This window comes from Camellia sinensis, chromosome 5 (assembly GCF_055761805.1).
Source record: "Camellia sinensis isolate YWXY chromosome 5, ASM5576180v1, whole genome shotgun sequence".
In the NCBI taxonomy this organism is placed as follows: domain Eukaryota; kingdom Viridiplantae; phylum Streptophyta; class Magnoliopsida; order Ericales; family Theaceae; genus Camellia; species Camellia sinensis.
This window is the reverse complement of record NC_138965.1, coordinates 207,369,263-207,384,938: the sequence shown is the minus strand read 5'-3', so window position 1 is coordinate 207,384,938 and position 15,676 is coordinate 207,369,263.

The window sequence follows — 15,676 nt, the reverse complement described above, 5'->3', positions numbered from 1 at the left end:
GGTCATCCTGTCCCCTGGGATCGACCGGAGCCTGATTCGGTTTCATGCCGCCATCAATGTAAAGGTCCAGATGCCCGGCCGCAACCAATTCTTCCAAATGTTGTCGCAAAGCCAAACAATCCTCAGTCCGGTGGCCCCTCTCCCGGTGAAACGTACAACGATACCGCGGATTGTAGCCCCTTTGTCCATCGCCCAACTTAGCAGGAAACCGGACATACTCCTTGTCTCGGATTTCACTAAGTATGCGATAGATTGGAATCTTGAAGACCGTGGTTATGCTAGTCCTCGCCTTCAGACTTCTGTTTGCGTCCTCAACGTCATCCCGGGGGTAATCATCCCGGTCATTCCGACGTCCTCTACCCCGATTTTTACGATTTGAACCTCGGTCTGATTCCTCTGCTCGGTCATTTGAGCGGCTGGACTCTTGCCCAACTGCGTGCACTTTGCCTGCTGTCTTCTTGTCTGTACCGACCGGAGTAACCTTCACGGTGGAAGCTGACGCATCATCCTCTACTCGGATGTGCTCATTGATGCGCTGCATGAGCTGGCCCATGGAGGTCGGCTGGTGCATGGTAAGCGAGTCCCGCAGTCTATGTCCGACCGGGAGACCACGCTTATATTGCGTGATTGCAAGGTTGACCGGGCAATCCAGGATCTCGTTGAAGGTCTCCCAATGCCTTGAATTGTATGCCTTCAGTGTGTCGCACGGTTCCATCTTGACACTCAGCAAGTGATCGACTTCCTTTGGTGTTTTTGTGTTGGTTTTGAAGCGCATAACAAACGCTTCGGCCAATTGATGCCACCGTTGTATGCTCCATTCCGGCAACCTCTCAAACCACTTTAAGCCCAGCTCACCTAAACTGGACGGGAAGATTAGGCACATAAGTCCGTCATTTCGCCTATGTCCGGCCATAACCTGTCGGAAGTGGCTCACATGCATATAAGGATCGGTTTTGCCGTCGTAGAGCGTGAACTTAGGCTGGTGGAAGCCTGCCGGAAGCGGTGTTGTTTATATTTCCAGGGAAAAAGGGGTGGCACTCAGCCTGGCCAGGTCTGTATCCTCAAATATTGGCACTGCTTGGCGGGGTGGAGGCATTCCGACCTCCTCGCTTGCTTGAACCCCGTAGGAGAGCCGTTGGAAAGCTGGTATTCTCTGGGCTTCGTGCCGGCGAGCCCGCTCCCTTAACACTGCCCGTAGGTCCTCTGACTGAGCAGAATAAGAGTACCTCGACGTCGTCGCCGGACGTGAGGGTTTGTAGGTGCTGTCTTGCGCGCTAGACTTTTCTACATGCACGTCGGAATCACCAACCTGGTAACTCCTGGTGATGGAAATGGACTGAGTACGTCGCTGACTCTGATCGCCTGACCGGCGGGATGGGGTGCGCTCACTGTGGTCTCCCACTCCAACTACACCTTTCCCTTTGACATGCCGCTTAAGATCCTCCATCTCCGCCGCCATCCGCCTGATGACAGCGTCTTGGTCTCTTAACTTGTTTTCCAGTCGCCTGGCGTGCGAGTCTCTCCTTCGCCGGTGACCGTCTGGACTCCGTGAATGACCATGACTCCTTCCGCGCTTATCCCGCGCGTCTCTTGACTGTCCTCCAGTGGGCGTCCCCAAGTCAGCCATTGGATGGACGGCAGGAGGTCCCTCTCTCCTTCGGGTATACTCCGGGGTGGCTCCGTCGATGGCGGACAACGGAAACTCGTCGTTGTTCGCCATGGACGGCGATCAGACGAGCCTGGAAGACAAGGTTTTGTCTGAAAAGTTCCTACAGACGGCGCCAATTGTACGGGGAGCAAATATTTCGGCAAGCCCGTATTCCTTTCTTCCGAGCTCCGTCGATGTCCGATCGCCTGCGAGCAAGTAATGGTGAGCTACCCGGCGGTGTGTGGCCGGAAAAACCCTCCGACAGTCAAGTTAGCACACACCTTAGGATGGATAGAGAGAAGGGAGAGAGTGTTTGAGTACAAGAATTTCTTACAGAGATGTTCGTGTGTTGCGTATGGGGGGCGCAAACATGCTTATATACCTTCTGAGCCCCATATCTACTCCCAGTCATCTCCTGTCACGTGGCTCTTCTATCCCATCTGTCAGCATAAACCATGCCATTCACCACCTAACCTCAACTGCCTGTCATCACAGCTGGAGCTCGGCAGCCGAGCTGCCCTATCCGTTGTGCTATGCCGTGCTCCTTACTCTAGCACTTCACTGGCCAAGGCTGAGGAGGACCGGGCTAGGCGACATCTCGGCAAAGCCTAGCCCGAGGTGCCTCCTGGGGTCGGCCTCTCTGCCGGTCAGAAAACTTCCTCGGATGTCCGCGCCTTCCAGGGCGCCGGTCGCTCGGCCTATCTGGCTTCGGCCATCTTCGGACTGAGCATCCTGGCTCGACCGAGCACTGCCTTGCCGAGCAGTCTCTGTCCGGTCCGGGGTGGCACACACAGCCCGAACTCTGCCCGGCCCAAGTTCTGGCAGCCCTTCTCTGGGCATACAGTCAGTCATCTCGGCCCAATGCACTGCTAGGCTTTCAACCTGTTGGGTCGATATCTCGGCCCAACTCCAGATCATAAATCACCCTCTTACTTAATATATTCTAATATTTTTTGTATTAATTAGATAAGTGACCAATATTACACATTTTGCAATAAAGCTTAGGGAGGGAGACATTTTTAGAGCAACTCCTAACCTTTCTCTTCATTTATTTCCTATATGAGATTATATAAATTTTTATAAAACTATTTAAAGCATCTTGTGAATCTCTCATTTATAATAAATCAAAAAATTGATAAAATCAAATAGTAGTATGTAATCTATGTCAATTCTTCGACCAACAAATTCGAAAGGATTGATTTTGTATTAAATTTTCTCTCAAATCTGACCAAACCAAATCTATTACACCCCTACTAAAAAGATTTTTGAATATCTTGTGAAATTTCTCAAATCAAAGCCTAAATAAAAAAAATTTAATCACAGCCCAAGCTTGATCACTAGGCTGTCTCACACACCATCTTAACTGCAACAAATTAAAGCTATTAAGTTTTTGGGTGAATGAATCCCCTTTTTTTCTTTTTCTTTGTTCCCTTTTTGGTAATTGCCCCAATTTGAATCTTGCTAACTTTAGACCAAGTTATTGCTTCTCAACTCAACCAAGGACAAAAGTGAAAGAGGGGATAGAGAGCACATATATATGAGACCCTACTTTAATTGTTCCTCACCTTGAAGAGAAGAGAGATCATATATAAATATACGACAATGCTACGTAGCTCAAATTTTGTGGCTCAAAAGTGGCTCAAATGGCCAAAACGACGTCGTTTTGAGTACAGAACAACATAAAATGGCCAAAACGACGTCGTTTTGGCCATTTGAGCCACTTTTGAGCCACAAAATTTGAGCTACGAAACATTTTCCATAAATATATATTTGTTGCTTCTTTTTTGATTTGACATTTTTTTTTTTTTTTGTTAATCAGGACAATTACATTAATCCTTCTAATCAGAAGTAAATAATCAATCTTTTCCATTGGAAGGATGGACTCATTGACCTCTCAGTTAAAAGAGAATACAAAAATGACCAATTGATGATTCAACAACGTTAATAATCACAAAAATATGCATACAAAAATAATGTGGTCTGAATTTATTTTGGACTACAAATCAACGTTTTAAAACACATACGCAAATTGAAAAAAAAAAAAAAAAAACACCACATCAAAAGGTCATTGGTTCAATTATTAGATAATTCCAATCATGATAATTACCTCTTAATATATAAAACATTATACAAAAATTAAAAATATTGATTCTGAGATACCTTAGGAGCGGAAGCAAGTAAGTACTTTAGCATGCATATATTTACACATTTAATATAAACATATCTACATAAATATATTCAATTAAATTATTTTTCTAAAATTAATTATATCTTTAAAAGAAAATGCAGTGATTATAATAAATAATATACATTTACTAATTATTTAAGGGAGGTATCAAGGGTTGTTGAACCTCGCTGAAAAGTGGCTAGAGAATCGATAACAGTTGGTGGTGACTAGAATGAGCGGAGAAGAGAGCCAAAAAATAAAAATAAAAACAAAATGAGAAACAAAAACATTAGCGAACGATGCCTAATAGTTTTTTGTGCACCAAACATTATTGTATCTATTTTTATTTTTATTTTTGATAGATACGAAGTTTGACAAGTTTGAATGGGACCAATGACCAAAACAGTCTCACAACTCCCCACCAAAGCACCAAAGCATCGAGTGAAAAAGACTAACACAAACCCAAACCCAAACACAAAATATATATATATATATATATATATATATATATATATATATATGCAAACAGCTTTCTTTTATGAGCTGCAATGCTCTCTACACCTTTATTTGGTGGATTCGCTTTAAGTTTCCAACAACATGCCAACTCTTCAAGACATAAACTTAAACAAGGATATTATAACAACTATTAAGAAAAAGTTGTTCCTTTTTGGTAATGAAGAATATATGATACATGTTCTAATATATTAAATTATTTATCATCAATTCATCTAAAAGTTTAATCATCTTTCACATATAAGTATTTTAAGTTTTTGATAGACAGTGAGGTTCGAATACAGAATTCATTGTCTACTTTGATAGCATAATGAATAATAATTGACCATTTATTTATTTAAAAGTTTAAGTTATTAAAGAGAGGAATAATTTTATTATTTATATTATATATATTCAACACTATACACAAGCTTAGAAAAAAGATGATTAATTATTTATTTTTATTTTATAGCAAGGAACTCTTTGACTTCACTTTTAGTGGTAAAACTTTAGATATGTACAGTCATTTATTATTTTCCAAGCAAAATTGAGACTTCAATCTAAGATTTTTTGTTGTTGTTTATTTGAAAACTTACCATTTGAGCTAACTCTTATAAGTATTGGGTACCGATATCATATTATCATATGATATTACTAATCGTCAATCTTCATGTTATCACTTTAATAGCACGAGATGAATTTTACTTCAATCAATCAATACTCTGATAAAGTATTACTTGACAATATGCTTGGACTGCTTGATAGATAGAGACTGATATGCCTTTACATGCATGCATGGCTGCAATATTTCTTGGTTTGTGTTCCATCTACTTTTCTTTTCATAGTATTCTCTTATTAGGTCATACTAAATTGTCGTTAAGGTAAAAATAATTAAAATTTTAATATTTTTATAAACATTACACATTTAATATATTATTTATAAATTAATGACATATCCTAAAACAATCATTAGATTTTTTTGTTCTTGTGTTAGTACTTGACATCCAAATGCATTTGTCTTTCTTTTCTTTTCTTTTCTTTTCTTTCTTTCTTTCTTTCTTTCTTTTTTTTTTTTTTTTTGTATAATGTGATAAGAATTTAAAACTATAAAAATTTCAATGTACGATTGTATAATTAAAAATACATTAAGAAAACAAACACAAAAGTTTTAAGATAAAAAAAATCCCGTGCCTATCAAATTTATATCTCTGAAATAAATAGAGAAAAAAAAATCACTGAAGTGGGGTATCTGCATAGGCTGTTTACTCTTTCCAGTGATTCTTTTTCAGTGTATTTTGTGTGACAGAAGCTTCCTTTTTCTTTTGCTACCTACCAATACCTCACTACAACAATTTGTGTAATAAGCTAAAAAATCTCATACAACACCTCACAATATCTGGGATATTAATGATCAAATGTTTTCATGAGCATTTGTATTCCCATTTTTCACAAATTACATACAAGAGACGCCAGACATGGATTTTGCCATTTGTTGCCCTTTTGTTGAAGCTTCTCAAAGAACCCATATGGGTCTCATTTTGATGATCTATTCTGTCCATTTTTAAGGATTCACTGTGTAGACATCAATGAAAAAAATCAGATTGACCTGATAATCATAACTATATAATTTTATCCTTTTTGTCTTCAAAATAATAAATAGTTTATTTTTAAAATCATACTTGTTATCTATTTTATTTTTTTAAGACAAAAAAGATAAAATTACATAGCTACTATTATTGGATCAATACGATTTTTTTTAATGGATAAATTACACACTAAAACTTAAAAATGACTAGAATAGATTATCAAAATGAGTCTCATAATAAGCTCCACGGGCAATTACTTGTCAAATTATGTTTGCCTAAGCATGACCAGGCGGCTGTCGAGAGTTCCCAATTCTCCTAAAAAAAGAAGAAGAAGAAGAAGAAATAAATAAAATTAGCATATTGATATTAATTTTTATTCAGTACGATTTATTGATGAGTATAAAATTTTAATTTCAACAACCTATATCAGTGCCTCCTTCAATATAAATGTAATAGACCATATATTATTGGTTTGTAGTTGTTTATTCACATGTGGCCAAACTTTTTTATAAGTAGGTCAAATAAGTACAAATATTACAATTATCGATTACAAGATGAGATTCAAACGTCCCCTTGTGTATGACCGAACTTTGCTCTACAAACTCATTTACAAATTTAAGTTGATAGAAATAAGGATAATTTCATCATGAGAACTGTTATATATCACAATTTTTTTCACTGTTTTATATCACTAGAGTGCATGACAATATATTTTTAATTTTTATTACTTACATAATGATTGTTTTCGAACAAAAAAACAACTGTAAGTATTTATATAATGGGTGATACAAAACAATAATAATAATAAAAAAAAATCAATGTACATAAAGTATTTTTTTATTATTATTTATATCCTCAACGACAGAGGTGATTACAAGTCCTTGTGTTAAAAATAAATAAAAGAAAGGAAAGAAAGGCATCATCAAAAGGCTAGAACTATTTAAAATGTTAATTTGAGTGGCTTTAATAACTGATTAAGAGATGGAATAAAGTGAATGAAGAGGCAGACTTTCTTTTTTCTCTTCTTTGAATGGTTGAATGGGGCGAAAACAAAACTTGGATCTCTAGAACTTTGAAACATGGACTTGATGTAACAATTAAGCGCTGAGACTCTCATGAAGAAGTTTTTGGGTGGTTCAAGATTAAGGCCAGTTAGTGCACAACGTATAGTCAAATATTTTGGAATAATCTTTTTTGTAAATAAAATAAATCGAAATAATTCAAACAAAATAAAATAAAACTTACAGAATTTATCTTGTTGAACCGAATAAATAATTAAAGACCAAGTCGAGTGTGTGACACTCTGTCCTTAAGACAGATTTGCCCCACTACGGTGCTTACGGTTTGAGTGGCGTTTATCTCACAGAATACAATGATCTTCACAAACTTGTAGTAGCACTCCACACAAATTTGTACGGCGAACTAGAACCTTGTGTTCTTATACTCTCTTTAATTTATCTCTAAAACTAGAATGAAGATTAAAATGCAAAGGGAAAAATTCTGGACATCAAATATATAAGTTGCAGACTGATTTTCGGACCCTCTAACACTGCTGGAATGTTGGTATTTATAGGCACAAAAAGCCCTGTCCGAACAGATGTGAATCTGTCCAATAGATTCAATTTTGAAAGTGAACAGATATCATTCAAAATTCAAACAGATTTGGAACAAAACTGTCCAGATTTGAATCTGTCTGGATAGTTAAGAATCTATCCGGTTCTAAACAGTTAGAAAAACTGTTTGAATTGAAAAATCTGTTGTGGAATATTTAGACAGAAAAAAGTTTGTTTGGACAAAAATTTAAATTCAAATTTGAATTAAATTCCCGCAATAATTTTTGAAAAAATTCAAAAGAGTTTTGTCCAAAAAATTAATATTAGAATTGACCTAGCCTACACCCGTGCTCGGCCGAATGGCGGCGGCCGTGCGTGTGATAGTTTGGGCTAATGTTCACTTTGTTTATAACTCCTCCCTTCTACAAACTTGGGGCCCAACCCAAGTATTATTGGCTAGAGTTTATATACTCAACAAAACTCTCTTAAAATTTCAATGTGGGACAAGTCTCATAAGGAAATCCACATTTAAAACTTTAAATGTTCAATTCCATGAACTTAAAAACGACGTCATGTTTCCATTCACTCATAAATACCTTTGATGAACCGTCTTCACCGTGTGACTTGCCATGTGACAAGGAACACTTCACTTCTTCAGACCTGCCCCAAAAGACGTTCGGGGCCCACTCAATTTTGAGCTCAAAATCGGCCCAAAATAAGTCTATATAAACCAATTTTTCCAACATTTTTTTATTAACAAAAAATAATAAATTTTATTGATAGAAACTAATGTTCAGATCATCTGATAAATTGACAATAATATTCAGACATGACCTTACTAATAAAGGATTTAACCAAATGGAATGATAAAAGTGCAGCACGTGGTGGTGCCCTGAACCAACTATTAATTCCCCCCTCATAGGTGGAGGTGATAAGATCACACAACTAAAAGGGAATATTATGAGGTCAATTATAGCAGAATTAGATTTTGTTTGTGAAAAGGATAGAGAAAATGATTTTATTTGTATTTTCAAAACAGTTACATGTAGAAAAAGCATAATAATTGCGTAAAGCTTAATTAGTTTTTATAACAAATCATCTAGGTTATTTTGAAAATGAATTTCGTTAGCTAGTATTCTAAAGATATACCTCAACAAGTTTGAAATAATTTTGTATTTTTTTTTAATAAAAAAACACATGTGATAAATAATATATAATTATTTTAAACTTGTTACTCAAATACCTTTGGAACATTTATTTTTTTTTTGCTTTTAGAACACTTGTTTACAAAGATTAGCAGTTGCTCTGCATGCAGAATAAGATTGACAAATACAAATTTGACCATATAAATGAAATGATTTTTACCAGTCTCTCGCTAGGGCTCTTCTCACGACTTGGATTCGAAACAATAAAGATTTTCCTTAAATAATATATCCCTTAAGTGATAATTTCATATAGTCATAAGTTTCTTCCATGAACCATACGTACAAGTGCTAAATATTTTATTTTGCTTTGTAAATAAGTTTGAGGATATCTTTTTTTATTGGCAATAATTAAAATTTTATGTAACTAAAAAACAACACATCGTGATAATAAGGATATAGGGTTGGTACCTGTTATGTATAGGGTCAGGTCCATTAGGAACTCTTCTTTTGCTCATGAAGTTAAGATCCGACCTCGGTTGCACATCAAGCTTCTCACTTCCTATCGTCTCCAGACGCTTGAATCTTCCTCCTAGCCAAGAACTCATGTTTGTTTCTCCAGTTTTTGAATGCGAAACACCAACCAACAACAACCAAATAAATCCTACCAATACAAGTGACCCAAACACGGCCTTAAAAGCCCTTCCACTACTTCCCATTTCTCTTCTTTGTAACAAAAAATAAAACAATAATCAGAACAAGGAGCTTAGGTTGTTGTAACTTGTATGATAATTGTGATACATAGAGAGGTGGTAAAGAATGGAACAAGATGAGAGGAGAGAGAGTGAGCTAGGGCAAGTTTTTTTTGGGGGGGTGGGGTGGTCAGTTTTTTTTTACTTCATGGGTTAAAGGGTGGTTGGTATTCTTTATAGGTTGGAGGGTTGGAGAGAGAGAAAGAGATGACATGGATGGAGGAACACCTTTTCTTTCTTTATACTGATTTTAAGAGGTCCCCATATACGACAAGCTTTCTTTTGCTTTGATTGTGTATTTTCATGCACCTACGATTTCAGCATACCCTAACGATCATTCCTTATGTACAGACACAGTTATATCATAGGAAAAAGAAATGTATCCGGAAAAGTAATCATCAATTTAAAAAAAAAAAAAAAATTTAATTGTGTTGTTTTGCTCCAAAAAAATAAAATTTAATTGTGTTGTGTATATTCAATTTCTTGTTGCGTATACTTTCTGTCGTTTTATCATATTTATGTCACATTATCTCTTATTTAAGTTGTATTACTTTTTTACCGCATCACATTACATATTTTTTTAATAAAAAGTAAAAGATTATTAAAATAGCATATTCCCAAACAACCCAGTTTGAAAACATATTAAGGCCTCGTTTGGAAATAGAATATTTTGGTAATTTTTTATTTTTTACAAAAAGATGTACAGAAAAATAAAGAAGGTGATGCGATAATTTATAGTAACTTTTTAACTAAAATGTATAATTGACAAACGAGACCTAAATAGTCAAAAAGTCAAATTCACTACTAAAAAGTCAACTTTTCACTCTATTTTTCTACACTTTTTTTGGTTAAAAAGATAGATAGTTTCCAAAATAACTGTTAGTGGGTGTGTGGAATTTATTTTTTAAAAAATGATATATAAGTTCACTTTTTGGACCTAATGATGTTGTCACAAAAATAATTGATTAATAATTAAATATTTTTTAATTATCAACTAATCAATTTTTTTTTGTTGGTTTATTTTTGTTTTTAGTGATTTTTTAAAAAAGTTTTAGACTTCTAGATTATACTGCCGAGACAAACTAAAAATTTAATTTTTTAAAAAATTTTATGACTGAAAAATAGTAGAGTTTTTTTTTTTATTTTGGATTTTTTAATTTTTTCTAGAATTTTTCAAAAAGCTTTTACTTTTTATATTTAGCTACACAAGATGGACGGAAAAAGTAAAAAATTTAACATAATTTTGAAAAAAGAGCATTATTCTGAAAGAAAATATGACTTATTTAGAAATTTTCAAACAACCATTGTGGTTAATTGGTACAAGAAGATAACTCGGCAACAAGTAAATAAAATTATTAAGATACTTTTAGTATCAAAAAAATCATTAAGATACTTTTTAAAATCAAAATTGCGCTAACACGTCATTTTGGTGAATGGTTTTATAATTTTTATTTTCATTTTTTTAAAAAATAGCCGTTTTAATGAATATTAGGTGCAACATCAACACCATGTTACCAATTAAATGAGTAGAGTAGAACTGATTTTGTCCCAATTACGACCAAGTAGCCCCCAACCCGACCTCATTTAAAGATAAAGGAAAATTGTATTCTTACCAAAAAAAAAATAGTAATATTTTTGAAAAAAAAGAAGTCATTTTGATAAAATTTCTTATTTAAAATAATAAAATCAATACTTTTTTTACATTATTCATATTTATTTTATGTACAATCTTTCTATTTACACGTCATTGGTTTAAAATGATATTGTCATCGCATCTACTATCATCATGTATCACTCCTAGGCATGAAATCTTCAAAACGAAGCAACTCCTTTTTTATTTTTATTTTTTTATTTTTACTTTTATGAAGGATATCTAATTCTTTTTTCTTCTAATGCTATGAAACAATATAAAGGATTTCTACTTATAGGTAGGCTACATATATATAGCTTCAAATTGTTGATGATTGATCTCTCACATACACGTGTAAATATTATAATTAATGAATAGACAGGACAACAACATGGTCGTCACTCAATTTTTCTTAAAAAAATTATTTATTTACTTATTTATAATTTTTCATATGTATAAAATTGTTGACTATTAATTGATCGAAAATTTAAGTTATAAAAGAAGTGGATTACCTTTTAACAGTAGTGACATTGTCTTTAATGTCATTCAAGCTCTATTAAGTGAGTTTACTTTTTTTTTTTTTTTCTTTTTTTTTTTGGTTGTTTTTGGGAGATCTTGAATAAAAAGGCAAACTATAGATACCAAAGCTTCAAAGCTGAAAGAAAAGCCAAAGGAAAAATAGAGCCATGAGGATGCATCATGGTGAAGAAAAGGAGCATAGGTACTGCAGGTGGGGACCTCATAAGGAAAGAGAGCAAGTATATAGAAACTAGTTATTTAAGAAGAATTATTAAATCAGCAGGTTAAAAAAAAAAAAATCGAAAATTTATTCAGGATTTAAAATTTAAGGTCAAAAATCTTTTGTGGAATATCTCTCACAACAAAAAGATTAAATCTACGCATTACATTTGGAATTTTAAGCAATTATTCGGAATTCTGAATAGATAGACATTATATTATTAAATACTTTAGGAATAATACTAAAGTGACATTGCTTACATAATGTTCTTGATAAATAAGAACTTGTAACACATTGACTAGCTAAGTCATCTTTTATCTCATAACAGTACTACTTAATAAATGTGAGTTGTCATGCTTCACAAACATTCCAACATAGATAACAAATATTTATAAGTTGTGAAACAAATCAATATAGTTAATCTAGCTCAAAATATAAACAACAAAATATCTCTCTCTTTAATAATTTAGTGGTTGGCTAATAATTTTACGTGGTATCAAAGCACAAAATATTAAAGTTTTAGAGATTAAAATTTAGGGACAAAATTATTTTTTAGCGACTAAATAATTTTGTTACAAAAAGTGTCGTTATTATATTTTTAGTAACAAAAATTAGACATTAGTGATGAATCATTATCCTTTTGGGACGAATTTTTTTGTCTCAAAAAATAAAAAAATTTGAGACCAAATTATTTTATTTCTAAAAGTCTATTTATTAGTGACATTTTCAAAATTTTGTCGCTAAAGTTTTAGACTTTTCGGGATGACCTTTTAGTGACTATCCTTATGACGATAGAAATTAGTCTCTAAATATCTTTTGTAACAACATTTTCACTTTAGAGACCAAATATTTGATCTCTAAAACTCTTATATGTTGTAATAAACAAAGATGAATACTATGTGACATTACTTATATATTACTCCAAATAAATAAGAACTACAAAAGACATTGTACGGATAATCACTTTAACGATATCATATAATACTCCAAGGCTATGATAAATTTAAAAGAAAAGCTAAGAACCCAAAATAGAAGTTCAAATTTAACTCTTGAATGATGAGATTTATTTCCAAAATCAATCAATCTGAACCATACACGGAATTGTTTGGATAAATTTCCGAGTAAACTTTTTGAATGAAGAAAATAGAAATTTGAATTGGAGGATGATTGGCCTATATTACCATCATGATTTGATGGTATGTTTGACTCAAATTTTTTTGGATAATGTATGTATTTTGCATGTTTTTCACTGTATATTTTAAATAGACTTGGACATGTTGATACAACTTTACAATTGCGGCTATCCATGGTCCACATGCATACGGCCTAATCACTTGAACCACTCTTTAGTTGAGTGACCTATGAATCTATTACAATTTTAAAATGTGTCAATATCTTCTTACAGTATAGACGTATATATAATCTTGAGGAATGGAACATAAATAAATTTATATATATATATATATATATATATGTGTATGGAAGATTAATTGTAAAATAGTTTAAATGTAGATGTTCTAGAGAGCTGCCCTAGAAAGAAGCTGGTTCGTTGGAACATAGGCTTTGATTGGGGAATATAGCCCACATTACTCATTTGGTTAGGAAAAGCATATGGAACATTTTGCTCCATCAATAATCACGTGAATCTCTCTACTGTTTGAAGAATCAAATGATTCTCAAAGGGAACAATATGAGTTGGAAAGTTTCATGATTTAGTAATGAGTCCAGTTCGACCAGTGGGGTCCATTATTGATCTAATTTGACTATCTAATTTGTTTATTTTATTGGTCATTGTGGATAGACCGTTCATAAACAAAATTAGATTGAAGATAGATATAATCAAATAATAGAGTTACAGTTAACAAATTAATTTATTTATTTTTAGCTAATCCACACATCGGAACAAACAAAGTGAAGAAATCAGATCACCAAAGTGAGGCCCACGATAGGCCCCTTGAGCCCAACTAGACCATCCAATTCAACATGGCGGTGGACATAAGACAAATTGATTCCTTTTATATCATCCGTGTTAGAATTGCTTGAGGCACCCAATTCAAAACTAATTGATATTAATTTGAGAAGTCTTTAGACTATATGAATCAAATTTGGATGACTTAGAGAGCTGTGGCCCTAACTCATATGAAGATAATAGAGAGATGAGAGAAACAAATGCAGAATGGGGACTTAGTTTGCAAGGCCACTTCCCAAGACCTAACTCTAAAAAGACACTGTACAGGTATGTGTCTCGTCTATTTTATTTCTCTATCACCTCTAAATATAATCAAACTATACTTATAAAATATATATATATAAATTAGACATTTATCTCATATTCTCTACATCATCCCAATTTGATCTATATTTAGAAGATTACCGGTTGCCATGAATTGATGATCAAAGCTGTGCATTCAATTCTCCATGTCACAATCAGCTTATGCCAAAGCCTCATTCTCTTCTATAATACTACAACAATGATAGAGACCATTAATTTTGGAGCTCTAAAAAGACCACTAATAATATGACACTCAATAAAAATAAAAAATAAAAATATAACACCAAGGCCAAAACATCAAATCATTCTTGGTGGGGCTCACTGTCACATCATTAGTGATAGCACTAATTAGTGCTCTCACTCATTTTCCATAATACTATTAACCCGTGATGTGACTTTCTGCACACACACAGATATAGAAGATAATATCATCATATGCGCATGGGCTCATCATATGTTCATAGAGAATAAGATCTAGTCAAGTTTTTATGGTAGGACCCAAGTTTCAAGTCTGTAACTGAAAAGGTGTGTTTCATTGTTTGGTCTGAATTTTAATTCCTTTTCAAACTTTAATCTTTGTTAAGATTGGAGTAATTATTCAATAATTTTATAATATCATATGACGTTATTTATGTGATATTCTAAATTAATTATATAACAAAAAAAATTTACGTGTTGGTATGCTGGCTCCCTCTCCTCTTTGTTAGTATAATGAGGAGATAGCGAATGATTCAATTAGTGTTTATTGTAATTTCTCATTTACCGATACTAGGTAGACAATATTGCATCGTACTAAGAAAATATTTAATAATTTCTTAAAGCTGAGGAGTTGGCTTGGTAGATGAAACACTTTCTTAATAGATGCAATGTCTGAGTTTAAGACTTATCGTTACATTTCGTCGCTTCTCTTTCTGCCTTCCCTTCATACCATTTGTTATAAAAAAAAAAAAGAGCTTAGTAAAGAGACATACAATCATCTTATAGTAAATACATAATTACAGTGTTGCCGAACCTACTAAAAAAAATTCCGGTTAATGGCTATTTGTTTATGGGTAAACAAATTTTGTCTATTTTGTTACTGTTGGCAACATGCCTTGTTGTGGGGCTTGTTAATACTATGTAAAGAATATCACAGTCAATAAGGGTAGATATAGCCACTATGTGAAGAATATGTCTCTGATGCTTCCAAAAAGAAACTATTTTGGAGTGGAATCCTATCTGATGATATGGCTTCTACTTGCCTTGAGTCTACCTACCAAGGTGCAACCATCTCAACCAAGCAAGGTACATATAACTGTTGTATGGCATGTCAAACTTTTTTGTTTTTTTGTTATTTTAGTCACAAAAAAATAAAATAGGCTTTTTAATTTAATAACACAAAATATTACATCTAAACCATAATTATTTCATTTTTTCTCTCACAAAATTCAAAAAAGTCAAAAAGACTATCCCAAATGAGACTTTTTAACCTCATGCTAAAATAATCAAAAAATCAAAAAGCCAAAAAACTAACTTACATCCTAAACGAACCTTATTGGATTAATTTCTCTTTTGAGGATTTGTGAAAAAAAAAAAGTGCTTACATTATAGCCAAAAATTTACCTTACTAGAGCAATATTGAGCTTCATGATTTCCAAATCACAAATGACTTCATATTCGCATCACTACAGCAATATTGCCAAATCATGATGTAAA